The sequence below is a fragment of the Somniosus microcephalus genome, unplaced genomic scaffold (genome assembly GCF_052327205.1).
Source record: "Somniosus microcephalus isolate GS21.2 unplaced genomic scaffold, FLI_Smic_1.0 unresolved_chr1, whole genome shotgun sequence".
Taxonomy (NCBI): domain Eukaryota; kingdom Metazoa; phylum Chordata; class Chondrichthyes; order Squaliformes; family Somniosidae; genus Somniosus; species Somniosus microcephalus.
In genome coordinates this window covers 39,731,207-39,747,498 of record NW_028225179.1, presented here as the reverse complement: position 1 = coordinate 39,747,498, position 16,292 = coordinate 39,731,207, and the positions used below count along the sequence as shown (strand labels likewise).

At 45.4% G+C, this 16,292-nt stretch overlaps 1 non-coding gene across 1 annotated transcript; it reads right to left on the bottom strand.

The window, feature by feature from the left end:
* Positions 1–903: 903 nt before the first annotated feature.
* Positions 904–999, bottom strand: trnai-uau (transfer RNA isoleucine (anticodon UAU)). Its single transcript has 2 exons — positions 962–999; positions 904–939 (listed from the first exon to the last, which is right to left on the bottom strand). It is a non-coding gene; the product is annotated as a tRNA-Ile (tRNA).
* Positions 1,000–16,292: the final 15,293 nt, after the last annotated feature.

Sequence of the window (16,292 nt, the reverse complement as noted above, 5' to 3'; positions counted from 1 at the left end):
ATCGTAATCGGCCGCCTGTTATACAAACTGCCCGATTTATCTTTCCATCGATTTCATAAGCAATAAAATCAGGCCTGTCTATAATGGGCGGGGTCGTGGTCAGTCAAGGTTCACTCTGGGTCTGTTTCAACCGGGTGCGCTCACAATCCCGAATCATTTAGCGTGTTAGTCCATTTTAAAGAAAAGCAATTCCAGTTGTGATGACCGAGTTGATGAGTTTTAACTAAATGCGGCGGGGCTCTCGCATTTTAATTTGCAAAATTCCCTCAGCGAGAATCATGCCCCAAGACCAACGAGCCGCCGATTTTTGTACGAAGTTGCATTAGGTTTCTCTGCTCTAGTGCGAACCCAGTTCGCAGAGGACGTGTTCATTAATTTGAATTATGTTTATCTTTTCCTAAATCAACTTCTTTATATGAGCAGTTTCCCTGAATCTGCTCACAATTCTCCCCATAACAAGACTGTCGGCTACAACCTAATTGTGGTATGGTGTTTGGGCGATTGTCTACACGTAACTTCCGTCCTTGTAATTCTCAACATCATGTTCCGGTGAATCGTTGTTTGTGTTCAACATGATGTCGGAAAAATGTACAGATAACTCGTGAGTTTACACATCTTCTCACTTCTGCCAAAGAGTTAGTCACTGCGTTCAAATCGAATCTATTTCCATTCACATTATTCTTTGCCTGATAGTTGCTGGTTTAACAGTTAAAAGTGGCCCCACCTGCCCTCCTGTCAATAAGTAACACTGAAGGGCTCCTTTAAACCTCCCATCCGTTATTGGAACACGGTGGGCCTGAGAAAGCTAAGAGCCCACGTGGAACAGCTAATAAATAGATATTTGTGGAAACACCACTCGTACCTTCGGCTCCGGTCGAAATATCACACCGCAAAAGCATTGACTGCTCTAGGTGAAGCTCGAACTCACAACCTCGGCATAACTCGAAGCCTGGTACTGTTATATAAGTACCGCGCACTAACCGGTTGCGCCACTAGAGCTGCGCTTGATTCGTGCTAGTTTTCGGTGCTCATTTACTTGCACATCTCAGGTTGTCCAATCGTGCAGGGGCGCAATGTTGTTTAATTGAGGCGCATTGGCTGGGTTTATATGAATGATTGAAGCAGGAGTTACTCTCATGTGTTAGCGAGCTGGTGAATTGACCAAAGGCTGCAACGAGATCCTGGTGTCATAAGCACTGAACATTTTTCCCCAACTCCTAAAATACAGTCTGCAAAATGTGAACCAATGAAAATTCATCACATGCAAAACAATGTTTTTTTTTAAGTTTTGCCCATGATTCGTTAACCATGTGAGTTACCGATTGATTAATGACGATTACAACAAACTTCTCACACAGTCTAATGAGATGTATGTAATAGAATAAACAATTTTCGTAAAGTTTACTCCTCGACGTGGAATGGAATCCGTATTGCAGGGTAAGAGTATTTGTAGATGACAATTGATGTTCTGAGCTGTTTCTCTAATTATTTAATGAGCAGCTGTTTCCGAAGTGTAGCGGTTATCACTTCCGTCTAAAGTACAACAGATCCCTGGTTCAATAATGTTTTGCAGGTAGAGATTAATAAAATACATTAACAGCCACACGGTATTCTCCTTTTCTCTATACAGTTCTGTACACACTCAAAATCTATAGAGATACCGACTGTGTGAGAGATCATTACAGAATCCTGCAGCTCTGCCTCGGTTAATAGCAACAGTTCGGAGCCGCATTTCAGACGCGGCAACAAACCCATGAGTTTGTTTGCTGTTCCCCAGCTCCCGGAGTGAGTGAGGCCAGGACAGCAGCGAATTTCAGGCCACCTGTCCGGCCCCGTTCTCTCAAAGCGCCCGCTGCCAGCGGAAAGAAGCGATTACAGCCTCAGAGAGCATAAATTGCCCATCGCGGTGAAACAAGGAATCACTAAAGCAGAGGAGCGCAGAGATTTGCATCTACAGCGTGTAGGTGAGGATGTCGAGTTTGATATCGATCGACTCATTGTTTTAGAACCGTTGAAATTGAATCTCTCTCCGGCAGATGTTGCAGGCTTACATATGAAAAGTGCCCTCGAGGTGCAATCGACAAATTTGGAGAGGCCGTGTAGTGGGACAATTTAAAGGATCAGCACAGTTAATGCCGAGAACAAATTAAACAGTAGCTCAAGCTGATGAACCATGCACTGGTGGAAATCCTGGAGGGAGATTTAGAGGAAGCGACAGTGGGAAGGGCTGTACTGCGATTCTAACACTTCTCCAAGCACATTCCGGGCAAGTCATCGACAGTAATAAGTGGGCTTGGAACCGGAATGGAACTGCGGGCACATGTCTCAGTCAAAATGCAATGGACAATAAATGACAAATCCATTTGATTTGCCTTTGATAACCAGTTGATTGGGCCTGTATTTTAGACAGAGTGACTCTTTAGTCTCGGGTTATGAATCTCGCTTTGTGGATTGTAGATTGAAATTTACGAAAGGTGAGCCTCTTTATAACGTCGACTTCTAACTTTGGACTTGCGCTCAAAAGTTGTTCTAATCAACCTAGGAAATGATTGATCAGGACCAAAATCATTCTCCATCAATCTCCAGTGGCTTAGGAGGAAGGTCAATGCAAACTGTCATGTAAATATCATGGGTTTAAAGACAAACAATTAAAGTATTTTTTTATCAAACAATCACCGGTGATGGTTGTAAGTATATTTGTGTGTGTCCATAATAGATACGAACGTATTTGTGAGTTGATGTTGTGTTAGATGTAAATGCATTTGCACTTCTGTTGATTACAAATATGTTTAGATGTATCTGCAATATTTATTATTGTATTGAGTGGGGGAATCTGTGTCAGTTATAGATGTATTTCTGAGCGCTTCAAATATCCAGTCCAGCCCCATTCTACCTTCTCATTGCCCCCACGTGGGACACGGCAGACCATCTGTTACATTCGGATTCAACTTTTGCTTTTATTGACACTTAAAAAATGTGAGGTTTAGAAAGTAATAAATCTGCATCCATCAGCCTCTCTGATACCTCTTGAGCGTCCCTTACTCTGTCTGATTGGCCCTGAGCGTCCCTTACCCGCTCCAGAACCTCTTGAGCATCCCTTACACTGTCTGGTACATTCGGAGGGTCCCTTACCCTGTCTGGTAAATCGGGAGCTTCCCTCACCCTTTCTGAAACATCCGGAGCATCCCTTACACTGTCTGGTACATCGGTAGCTTACATTACCCAGTTTGGTACATCCGGAGCGTCTCTTACCCTATCTGATGCATCCGGAGCATCCCTTACCCTGTCTGATACATCCGGAGCGGCTCTTACCCTGTGAGATATATCCGGAGTGGCCCTTACCCTGTCTGGTAAAACAGGAGCGCTCCTTACCATGTATGGCAAATTCGGAGCGTACCTGAAACAGTCTGGTACATCCGGAGCATCCCTTACACTGTCTGCTACATCCGGAGTGTCCCTTACCCTGTCTAGTACAACAGAAGCATCCCTTACACTGTCGGGTAAATCCAGAGCGTCCCTTAAACAGTTTGGTATATCCGGGGCGTCCCTTCACCTGTCTATTACATCCGGAGCGTCCCCTACTCTCCTTGATAAATCCTGATCCACCATTTTAATTTTTGATACCAAGTTTGCCAAAATTGCACATTTCACCCTTCATCCGCAGCTAGGTAGCGCATCCCGTCGCTCACGCTCATCAACTGTTTAGGGAAAAGCGGCAACTACCAGGTGGACAATCCCAGTTGTTCAGTTAGCCTCCCCAGTGCACTTCATTTCCCAAGGAATGTTCTTGTACAATCGGGCTGCTTTGGTTCCAAAGACCGGCCCTGCTGTCGCAGACCTTGTCTGTCGAGAGGTCCCGCTGGTCTAAATCAATCGACTGCTTTCAATGCACCAACTCAGATTGGGGAGAATGGCACATGTGCCCCAGGAACTGCGCAGGGAGCAGAGCATATTTACCGGTTTAAGTAGGTGAAAGTGAATGTTAGCAGGCAAATTACAATGACATTGAAGGAGGAAGGTAAAGGAGGGCTATTGATTGTGGAAGGAAGAAGAATCTGTGCCATGACTCGGATTCGGACCGAGGTTGCTGCGGCCACAGCACAGAATACTAACCGCTATACAATAACGGCATGACACATCAAGTACTGGAGCTCTGCTCTGACCACCACAAAGTAACACATGGCACTGCTTAGAAAAGATGGATTATAGGTGAAGAGTTATAAATCAGCACCGCCAGAAATTAGGAAGTGGTGAAATTCGACCCAGGCCCCGCAGCGATTGGAGCCTTCATCCAGAATGGGAACTAGTGCAGCCGCAGTTACATTTAAACGAATTTTAGCCTTTTCACACGGGAAGAAGCTCACCCCTAGAGATTCATTAAAAAAATGGCCCCGCTGGGAGTCAAACCCAGGATCTACCAGTTTACTAGACAGATGCTTTGACCAGCTAAGCCACGGGGCCGAATCCCAATACAATTTCTCGCCTCCACTCATTGATACCTTTCAGCTACCAGTCACTGTCTTCTGGACTCTCAGACCGTTGTTTATTTCTCCAGCTCTCTTGTCTATTCCGCCATGTGTTCCATTGCTCTCTGTATCTCCCGTTTATCTCAGTGTCAAACTGTGAGGTGATTCTGAATGATTACCCTATGTTTGTGTCTTATATGAAATAAATGAGGGGATCAGACAATTCTTCCTCTGACACTGGGGAACTAATGAGCCAACATTTATAACAAGATATTGTGTATTGTGATGCAGCAAATACAATATTCCATCTTGAAAGATTCAGGTTCAATTCTGTGCAAAAGTAACTTTGACCCCAACGTGTTTGCATTTGGCCGCCTTTTAATTTGACGCCAAAAACGCCACCATTGCACCTCAAGGTGATTAATATCTAAGAATCAGAGAAGTCAAGCAGTGAAAGTGTATTTCTAGAAAGGGTTGTGAGACTGTGGAATGCACTGGCCCAGCAGAGCAGCAGATTTAAAACAAGGTTTAAAAACCGGCTGCGTGTGGGAGGAAGGGGAGAGGGAGGCAAGACAACCACAGAAGATCTCAACAGAAAATGTTGGAAAAACTCAGCAGGCCAGTCAACATCCGTGGAGAGAGAAATAGAGTCAACGTTTCAGGTGGAAACACTTTGACAAGACTGAAAAAGCACAGGAAATGAAACAGATTAAAATGCCAGGCTGGGAGAGAACAAAAAAGAAGTGAAGAGACATTAGGAGATATTCAAAACGAGACGAGATAATGATAAGTGTAGTGGAGACAAAAGATGGCTCTAGATTAGCTGTGAAATGCGCTGGCAGAATGGGAGACAGCTGGCATGTGGGAGAGAAAAAAAGGGGGTGGGCAAAAATAAAGGTGTGGATAAAAAATATAAGTGAAAATGTAATGGGGGCCGAGGATATGATTTGAAATTTTTGAACTCTATGTTGAGTCTGGAAGGCTGTAAAATGCCTAATCGGAAGATGAGGTGCTGTTCCTCGATCTTACGCTGAGCTTCCGTGGAACAATGCAAGAGGCCGAGGACGGTGATGTCTGAGTGGGAATGGAGCGGTGAATTACAATGACAGGCGACTGGAAGGTCGGGGTCATCCTTACAGACTGAACAGAGATGTTCCGCACAGCAGTCACCCAATGTGCATTTGGTCTCCCCAATGTAGAGGAGGCCACATCGTGAGCAGTGAATACAGTATACTTGATTGCAAGAAGTACAAGTAAATCGCTGTTTCACCTGGAAGGGTTGTTTCGGGCCATGGACAGTGGGAAGGAGGGAGGTATAAGGGCAGGTATTGCATCTCCTGCGCTTGCACGGGAAGGTGCCAGGTGAAGAGGCAGGGGTGTTGGAGGTGATGGAGGAGTGGACTAGGGTATCACGGAGGGAGTGGTCCCTAGGGAATGCTGAAAGGGGAGGTGAGGGGAAGACGTGTTTGGTGGTGGGATCACGTTGGAGGTGGCGGAAGTGGTGGAGAATGATCCGTTGAATGTGGAGTCTTGTGGGGTGAAAGGTGAGGACAAGGGGAACCCTATCATGGTTCCGGGAGGGAGGGGCAGGGGTGAGGGCAGAAGTGCGGGAGATAGAATGGACACGGTCGAGGGCCATGTCAACCATGGTAGACGGGATTCCTCGGTTGCGGAAAAAGGAAGGCATCTCGGAAGTACTGATGTGGAAGGCGGCATCATCGGATCGTATGCGGTGGAGATGGAGAAACTGGGAGAATGGAATAGAGTCCTTACAGGAGGCGGGGTGAGGAGGAAGTGTAGTCCATGTAGCTGTGGGAGTCAGTGGGCTCGTAGTGAATTTTGGTCAATAACCTATCCCCAGAGATGGAGACCGAGAAGTCGAGGAAGAGGAGGGAAGATTCGGAGATGGACCATGTGAAGGTGAGGGAAGGGTGGAAATTGGAGGCAAAGTGAATGAACATGTCTAGTTCAGGGCGAGATCAAGCAACGGCACCAATACAGTCATCAATGTACTGGAAAAAGAGGTGAGGGAGGGGACCCGAGTAGGACTGGAACAAAGACTTTTCTGCATACCCCACGATAAGGCAGGCATAGCTAGGACCCATGCGGGTACCCATAGCAACACCTTTGATTTGGAGGAAATGAGTGGAGTCAAAGGAGAAGTTGTTATCGATCACCTTGGAATCCACTGACACCGAATCTGATTTAAATCCCCCCACTGTATTTAAACACATTTAATGTCATATACACATTTTAAAGCACTTGAGCATATTTTTGAGATTTAACATAGAAACCTAGAAGATAGGAGCAGGAGTAGGCCATTCTGCCCCTCGAGCCTGCTCCGCCATTCAGTGCAATCATGGCTGATCATCCAAATTCAGTACCCGGTCCCTGCTTTCTCCCCATACCCCTTGATCCTTTTTGCCTTAAGAAATATATCCAACTCCTTCTTGAATATATTTATTGAATTGGCCTCTACTGCCTTCTGTGGTAGAGAATTCCACAGGTTCACCAATTTCTGGGTGAAGAAATTCCTCCTCATTTCTGTCCTAAATGGCTTACCTCTTATCCTTAGACTGTGACCCCTGGTTCTGGACTCCCCGACCATCGGGATCATCCTTCCAGCATCTAGTCTGTCCAGTCCTGACAGAATTTTATAAGTTTCAATGAGATCCCCTCTCATTCTTCTAAACTCCAGCGAGTATAAGCCCAATCGACCCAATCTCTCCTCATACGTCATTCCTGCCATCCCAGGTATCCGCCTGGTGAATCTTCGCTGAACTCCTTCCATGGCAAGAACATCCTTCCTCAGACAAGGCGACTAAAACTGCACACATTACTCAAGATGTGGTCTCATCAAGGCCCTGTACAACTGCAGCAAGACATCCTTTTTCCTGTACTCACACCCTCTCGCTACGAAGGCCAACATACCATTTGCCTTCTTAAGTGCCTGCTGCACCTGCATGCTTCACTTCAGCGACTGGTGCACAAGGACACCCAGGTCTCGTTGCACTTCCCCTTCTCCCAATCTATTGCCATTTAGATAATAATCTGCCTTCCTGTTTTTGCCACCAAAGTGGATAACCGCGAATTTATCCACGATATATTGCATCTACCATGCTTCTGCCCAATCACCCAACCTGTCCAAATCATCTGTAGTTTCTCGGCATCCTCCTCACAACACACATGCACACCCAGCTTTGTGTCATCTGCAAATTTGGCGATATTACATCCAATTCCCTTGCCTAGATCAGTAATATATATTGTGAATAGCTGGGGTCCAAGGACTGATCCCTTCAGTACCCCACTAGTCACTGCCTGCCACTCGGAAAAAGACCCGTTTATTCCAACTCTTTGCGTTCTGTCTGTCAACCAGTTCTCTATCCAAGTCAATACCTTGCCCCCAATCCCATGAGCCTTAAGTTTACATGCTAATCTCTTATATGGGGCCTTATCGAAAGCCTTCTGAAAGTCCAAATACACCACATCCTCTGGTTCTCCCTAATCTATTTTACCAGTTACATCCTCAAAAAATTCCAGTAGATTAGTCAAGCACGATTTACCTTTTGTAAATCCATGTTGACTTTGTCCGATCCTGCCACTGTTTTCCAAGTGCTCTGCTATTACATCTTTTATAATGGACTCTACCATTTTCCCCACTACCGATGTCAGGCTTACCGGTCTGTAATACTCCGTTTGCTCTCTACCACCTTTTTTAAATAGTGGGGTAACATTAGTTACCTTCCAATCCATGGGTACTGTTCCAGATTCCATCGAATGTTGGAAGATGATCAGCAATGCATCTACTTTTTCTAGGGCCACTTCCTTAAGTACCCGAGGATGTAGATTATCAGGCCCTGGGGATTTATCGGACTTCAATCCCATCAATTTCCCTAACACCATTTCCCTACAATACTGATTTCTTTCAGTTCCTCCCTTTCATCAGACCCTATGTTCCACAGCATCTCTGGGGGGTTATTTGTGTCCTCCTTTGTGAATACAGAACCAAAATATGTATTTAATTGGTCCGCCATTTCTTTGTTCCCCATTATAAATTCCCCTGTCTCTGACTGCAAGGGGCCTACGCTTGACTTCACCAATCTTTTTCTCTTCACATATCTATAAAATCTTCTACAGTCAGTTTTTATGTTCCCTGAAAGCTTACTCTCATATTCTATTTTCCCCTTCTTAATTAATCCCTTTGTCGTCCTTTGTTGAATCCTAAACTGCTCCCAATCCGCAGGTTTACTGCTTTTTCTGGCCAATTTATATGTCCTCTCCTTGGATCTTATGCTATCCCTAATTTCCCTTGTTAACCACGGTTGAATCACCTTTTTTGTTTTATTTTTATGCCAAACTGGGACGAACAAATTCTGTAGTTCATCCATGCGGTCTTTGAATGTTTGCCATTGCATATCCACCGTCAACACTTTGAGTGACATTCCCCAATCAATCCTACCCAACTCGTGCCTCAGACTATCATATTATGATCGCTCTGACCCAAGGGGCCTCGTAAAACAAGATTGCTAATTAATCCTTTCTCATTACATAATACCCAGCCTAGGATGGCCTGATCTCTGGTTGGTTCCTCGACTTATAGGTCCAGTAAACCATCCCGTAAACACTCCAGGAATTCCTCCTCCACAGCATTGTTACTAATTTGGTTAGCCCAATCTATATGTAGATTAAAGTCACCCATGATGACTGCTGTGTCCTTATTGCACGCTTCTCTAATTTCCCTTAACACTGTCTCTGATCTACAATATCTGCTTTATGTATGTGAAATTATCATTGCTGAGATTAAACAGGTTGTGCCTGGTTAGCGGTTCTTAGCTTTAAGGGTGTGTTTCACGTTTTGGGACTTCACATCAGTTAAAATGCAAGTTGTATTGGGTTCAAATCCCGGACGCGCCCCAATATTTTAATAGAAGCACTTTCCTCGGCCAGGAGACATTCAACAAGTCTTCAAATAATAACTGCCAGAAAAATCAGCGTGTCTTCAGTACATCGCAAGAAAACGGCAATTTTATTATTTAAAGCAGTAATTCAGTCCCAGAAGTGCCGAAACTGTGAGGTAAATATGTAAATCCATTTGTTTCCAGAAGCCTGCTCCACATTTTCCACATTGTCAATCTGGGAGCACGGGCAGGACCTGCGTGTGGTAAAGGGCCTTTATTAAAGGTTGTTTCTACCGTTTGGAAACAGAAATTATGAAATAAAAGGGATTTTTGGCTGAGTCCTTTTGGATAATAATGTTAGTTCGAGGTTGGTAAGAGGTTAAAGTCTCAGGGCCATTAATCCGGTTGGAAGATACGAAGACTAAAAATGTTACAGTCCCCAAGTTAGACGATATTATCTCTCCATGATTGGTAAACTTCTCCCAATTTCTCAACCTAATATTTCACCCAGCTCTAATGGAAAGAAGCTGGAATCGAGAGCGCCTTCCTCCTTCCTCCCTTCCTTCCCTCCTTGCTTCATTCCCTTCCTCCTTGTTCGTGGTTTCCTGCCTCATTGGACAATGAGCCTGACTTTGATTTTAACTCTGTGATCGACATCTTATCAGTTGCAGTCCTAACCTCGTCTTTTTGCAGATTTATTCAATCTATTTGATGGAAACTCTCCAACATTTAATAAAACCGTCCATTAATGCCTGTGAGTTAAAACAGGCGTTTTAATGGTGAAGGGAATATTAGAGGGCCAGAACAACTCCTGCAGCAATCGAAATAGAGTCAGTGCCCAGCTCTGCTGTTCGGGGCAATCCTCGACTCCTCGTGTTTCATTTTCACTTCGATGCGAATAGCTGAGAGCGAACTCCAATCTACACGGGCTTTACACATGTTAACAGACATAAAACAAAGAGCAGGGATAAACGAGTCTTTTTGAGGATGGCAGGCATTGACTGGTGCATTACCGCAAGGATCGGTGCTTGGGCCCCACCTATTCACAATCTATATCAATGATTTGGATGAGGGGACTAAATGTAACATTTCCAAATTTGCTGATGATACAAAGTTAAGTGGCAGGGTCGGTTGTGAAAAGGACGTGAGGAGGCTTCAAGGGGATCTCGACAGGCTCAGTGAGTGGGCTAGAACATGGCAGATGGAAGATAATGTGGATACATGTGAGGGTATCCACTTTGTTAGAAAAAACAGAAAGGCACCACTTCCTAAATGGTGAACAATTGGGGAATGCAGAGGGTTAAAGGGACCTGGGTGTCCTTGTATATCAGTCACTAAAAGTGAATGTGCAGGTGCAGCAAGTCATTAGGAAGGCAATTGGTATGCGGGCCTCCATGACAAGAAGATTTGAGTACAGGAGTGAAGAAGTCTTACTCCAAATATATAGGGCATTGGTGAGGCCACACCTGGAGTACTGTGTACAATTTTGATCTCCTTTCCTATGGAAGCATATACTTGCCATAGAGGGGCTGCATCGAAGATTCACGAGATTGATTCCTCAGATGGCGGGACCATCCTATGAGAGTAGATTGAGTAAACTAGGCCTATATTCTCTTGAATTCAGAACAATGAGAGGGGATCTCATTGAAGCCAGCAATATTATTATAGGGTGGGTGCTGGGAGAATGTTTCCCAAGGCTGGGGAGTCTAGAACCAGGGGCCACAGTCTCAGTATAAAGGGTAGGCCATTTAGGAATAAGATGAGAAGACATTTCTTCACACAGAGGGTGGTGAATTTTTGGAATTCTCTATCCCAGAGGCCTGTGGAGGCTCTGTCATTGGGTATATTCAAAACAGAAGTCGATAGTTTTCTGACTAGTGAGGGCATCAAGGGATATACCGATAGGGCCGGTGAATGGAGTTGAGGCAGAAATCAGCCATGAACTCATTGAATGGCAGGCTGGGCTCGAAGGGCCGAATGGCCTACTCCTGTTCCTATTTCTTATCTTCTTATGTTCTTACACCGCTTGAACGATTAACAGAAAAAGCAAATGATGAGGGAGCTGGAAGAAAGGGTTAAATTTATCCTTTGGAAATGAATTTAATTTCAAACGTTTATCGATCATAGACCAGTGCAGTTTTCTGATTCGCAACAAGTCAGTACATTTTATTTCTGTTAATCTTTACCCCTGCTCCCGCTCTTCATAGAGAGCACAGCGTCCTGTGCCACGAGCATTCAAAAACATTTCAATTATGGCCATCCTCCTGTAATCGCTACTTTCACCCACTGGCGCTCTTTCCAGTTATCCTCTATTTATTTCAATCACACACTTCAAAAGACTTGTTAAGAGTAAGACGGAACACTTCCAATCTAACTGCACCATAACAGCGGGCCAATGGCTCACATTTAAACCCTCGTTGGCAGCTAGGTAGCGCTGCCCGTCGCTCACGCACTGCAAAAGTTTTGGGAAAAGCGCCAGCCAGCATGAAAACAAAACCCAGTTCTGCAGTTAACAAGATATCGCAAGATTCTCAAAGGAAATTTCGTGAACAATCCGGCCGCTGTCGTTCTAAAGTCCAGTCCTGCTTTCGCAGCGCTTATCTGTCAAGCGGTCACACAGATCTAAATGTATCGACTGGTTGTACATTGGTGCGAATGGGACATGTGCCCCCATGAACCACGGTGGAAGCAGAGAGAACTTAACCACGCAAGCACATGAAAGTGAATGTTAGATTAAGGTAATACCGCAGGCAAGTGACAAAGAAATGGAAGGAGGCAAGTAAAGAATGGCTACTGATTGTGGAAGAAGAAAAAGCTGGGAGAAGAGGCAGGTTTGAATTATGGAGCATCAAGCTCAGGCGCGGGTTTAAAAGGAGTAAATAGGTTTTCACCACCAACAAAACATCATTTTTCACGTCGAAAAGCTTGATTTTTCAGTCTGTTCCATTAGCAGGTGCCGCAGAGGACAGAAGATGCAAAGCGAGCTGTGATGTGATTTAAGTTTCAACGGAGGTTACTGCGGCCACAATGCAGGGCACTAACCATGATGTGATCGCAGCGCCACACGTCAGCTTCGTGTATTTTTTCTGACCACAGCATAGTTGCGCACGGCACGGATATTTTTGCTGTTAAATATGAATAAAAGGCGATGTATGTTTGCAGCTGTTGATGTTTCTGTCCTGTTACTGTCATAGGAACATAGAAACAGGAGGAGGCCATTCAGGCCCTCGAGCCTGCTCCGCTATTCAATTAGATCATGGCAGGTCTGTATCTGAACTCCATCTACCTGTGATGATTCAATAAACCTTCACATCCTCGCTGAACACAAACCTATCGATTTCATTTTGAAATTGTCAATTGATCCCCCGCCTGAACAGCTGTTTCGGGAAGAGCGTTCAAGATTCCCACTACCCTCTGTGTGAAGAAGCGCTTCCTTACATCATCCCTGAACGGGGTAGCTCTAATTTTACGGTTATGCCCCATTGTGTTGGACCCTCACAACGGAGGAAATAGATTATCTCTCTCTTACACCTATTTGTTTGCAGCTCTGACCGAAGTTCTCACCCCAGAACATTAACTGTCCCTCTGATCGTGTCCCGCTAATTTGGATTTTGAGTTCATGCCTCTTTCCCTGATGATTCTTTGCGCCCTCTCTCTGCAAATGGATTTGTTGCAGATTACTGGCAGCAGGCGGCAGAAGCAATCGGGATATGGGCACTGACAGGGAATGCTGCTTCTCAAGGCTGTCTCACAACCCGCAGGAGCTGGCAGGGGTTTGAAAGCCTTCATGTGTCACACAATTATAATTGATGACGTGGTATCTTTAAATACCACCCTATAATGGAAGAGCCTGTATATGGGGGTATTTGAGACGCAACACGATTTCGGGAACCCGTCTGACTCCAGATCATAAGACCGGCTGCTCGAATCACGCCCGGATCGCGGAGACTTTTATACCAGAATAAATCTAAGCCGCTCACAATAAATACTGTCAACTTTCAATGTTTAGTGGACGATTTTCCCTGAGCGATGTATCTGATCCTCTCATTAATTCGTTTGTACAAACTTTGGGAAAAGACGGAGCTGGAAATTGTTTACAGGGAAATCATCTGTACATATCTTCAAGTCTCCCGGTCACCCACAAAGAAGCTCAAACTCACGGATTCAGACTCATCAGATGCAATCGGCTCTGTGGCACAATGGATAGCAGATTGGACTTCTAGTGTAATGGTTGGAAAGGTCATTCAAAGGTTGTGAAGTCGCTGTTCAGTCAGGTTTCGGTGATGAACTTTTGAAGCAAATCCACATTGCTGTCCTTCAAGGACTGAGAATCGCCAATGAGGCCCGTTGAATTGTGAACAATTATCATGTCAGCTTCAAACTGCGCACATTCTGCAACTGTAAAAAGACATCATTTGAACCTGGGAATCTCTCCCATATCAACCAATGAAACCCCCCGAGCGAGATTCAAACTCCGAGACCAACGAGCAGCTGGCAACGAAGCCGTAAGATTCCTTTCAGACCGCTTCTGTCCTTCCAATCTCGCGTTCCTATAAAATGTACAGCAATATCAAGTGGTACCCGAAATATTTCAAGTCAACAATATCATCCTTACTTCACCGGGTTCGTTCTGAAAATTCGAATTTGACTTTTTAAATGCTTCCCCTGCCGTCTCAGTCAGTCTTTCTTTCTTTACCCTTTCCTGCTGGTGTGGCAGGTTAGATCGGAAGCCTGAGACGTCCATCAGTGGAAAACACAGAGAGACAAGACAAAGAGACGGAGAGATTGAAAGATGGCGGCTAGCGGTATGATTCTCACAGAGAAAAATCCACTGATTTAAATGCGAGAGGCGAGGACCCAAATCTCGGATGAGCCCCCGCTCTTCCGTCACAAATCCCCAATTCACTCAGTTTGATGACATTGCAGATGATTTACAATAATAACTGTCAAAAATTCCGCGATTTTATTATTAAAAGCGGGAATTCAGTCCCAGATGTGCGGAAACTGTGAGGTAAATATATAAATCCGCTTGTTTACAAAAGCTTGCTCCACATTTTCCACATTGTCAATCTTTTTTTTAATTCATTGATGGGATGTGGGCGTCGCTGGCTAGGCCTGCATTTAGTGCCCATCCTTAATTGCCCTTGAGAAGATGGTGATGAGCTGCCTTCTTGAACCGCTGCAGTCCATATGGTGTAGGTACACCCACAATGTTGTTAGGAAGGGAGTTCCAGGATTTTGGCCCAGCGACAGTGAAGGAACGGCGATACAGGTCCAAGTCAGGATGGTTTGTGGCTTGGAGGGGAACTTGTAGGTGGTGATGTTCCCATGCGTCAGCTGCCCTTGTCCTTCTAAGTGGTAGAGGTTGCGGGTTTGGAAGTTGCTTTTGAAGGAGCTTTGTCGAGTTGCTGCAGTGCATCTTGTAGATGGTACACACTGCAGCCACAGTGCACCGGTGGTGGAGGGAGTGAATGTTGAAGGTGGTGGATGGAGTGCCAATCAAGCGGGCTGCTTTATCCTGAATGGTGTCGAGCTTCTTGAGTGTTGTTGGAGCTGCACTCATCCAGGCAAGTGGAGAGTATTCCATCACACTCCTGACTTGTGCCTTGTAGATGGTGGAAAGGCTTTGGGGAGTCAGGAGGTGAGACACTCGCCGCAGAATTCCCAGCCTCTGGCCTGCTCTTGTAGCCACAGTATTTATATGGCTGGTCCAGTTCAGTTTCTGATCAATGCTAACCCCCAGGATGTTGATAATGGGGGATTCAGCGATGGTAATGCCATTGAATGTCAAGGGGAGATGGTTAGAGTATCGCTTGTTGGAGATGGTCATTGCCTGGCACTTGTGTGGTGCGAATGTTACTTGCCACCTGTCAGCCAAAGTCTGAATGTTGTCCAGGTCTTGCTGCATTTGGACACGGACTGCGTCAGTATCTGACGAGTCTCGAATGGTGCTGAACAGTGTGCAATCATCAGCGAACATCCCCACTTCTGACCTTATGATGGAGGGAAGGTCATTGATGAAACAGCTGAAGATGGTTGGGCCTAGGACACTGCCCTGAGGAACTCCTGCAGTGATGTCATGTGATTGAGATGAATGACCTCCAACAACCACAGCCAACTTCCTTTGTGCTAGGTATGATTCCAACCAATGGAGAATTTTCCCCTTGATTCCCATTGACTTCAGTTTTGCTAGGGCTCCTTGATGCCACATTCGATCAAATGCTACTTTGATGTCAAGGGCAGACACTCTCACCTCACCTTTTGAGTTCAGCTCTTTTGTCCATGTTTCGACCAAGGCTGTAATGAGGTCAGGAGCTGAGTGGCCCTGGCGGAACCCAAACTGGGCGTCAATTAGCAGGCTATTGCTGAGTAAGTGCCGCTTGATAGCACTGTCGACAACACCTTCCATCACTTTGCTGATGATTGAGAGTAGACTGATGGGAAGGTAATTGGCCAGGCCGGATTTGTCCTGCTTTTTGTAGACAGGACATACTTGGGCAATTTTCCACATTGCCGGGTAGATGCCAGTGTTGTAGCTGTACTGCAACAGCTTGGCTAGGGGTGCAGCTAGTTCTGGAGCACAAGTCTTCAGTACTATTGCCGGAATGTTGTCAGGGCCCATAGCCTTTGCAGTATCCAGTGTCTTCAGCCGTTTCTTGACATCACGTGGAGTTAATTAAATGGGCTGAAGACTGGCATCTGTGAAGCTGGGGACCTCAGGAGGAGGCCGAGATGGATCATCCACTCGGCACTTCTGGCTGAAGATAGTTGCAAATGCTTCAGCCTTGTCTTTTGCACTCACGTGCTGGGCTCCACCATCATTGAGGATTGGGATATTTTTGGAGCCTCCTCCTCCTGTTATCTGGGACCACGGGCAGGACATATCTACAAGTCTGCCGCTCACCCACAAAGCAGAACAAACTCACGG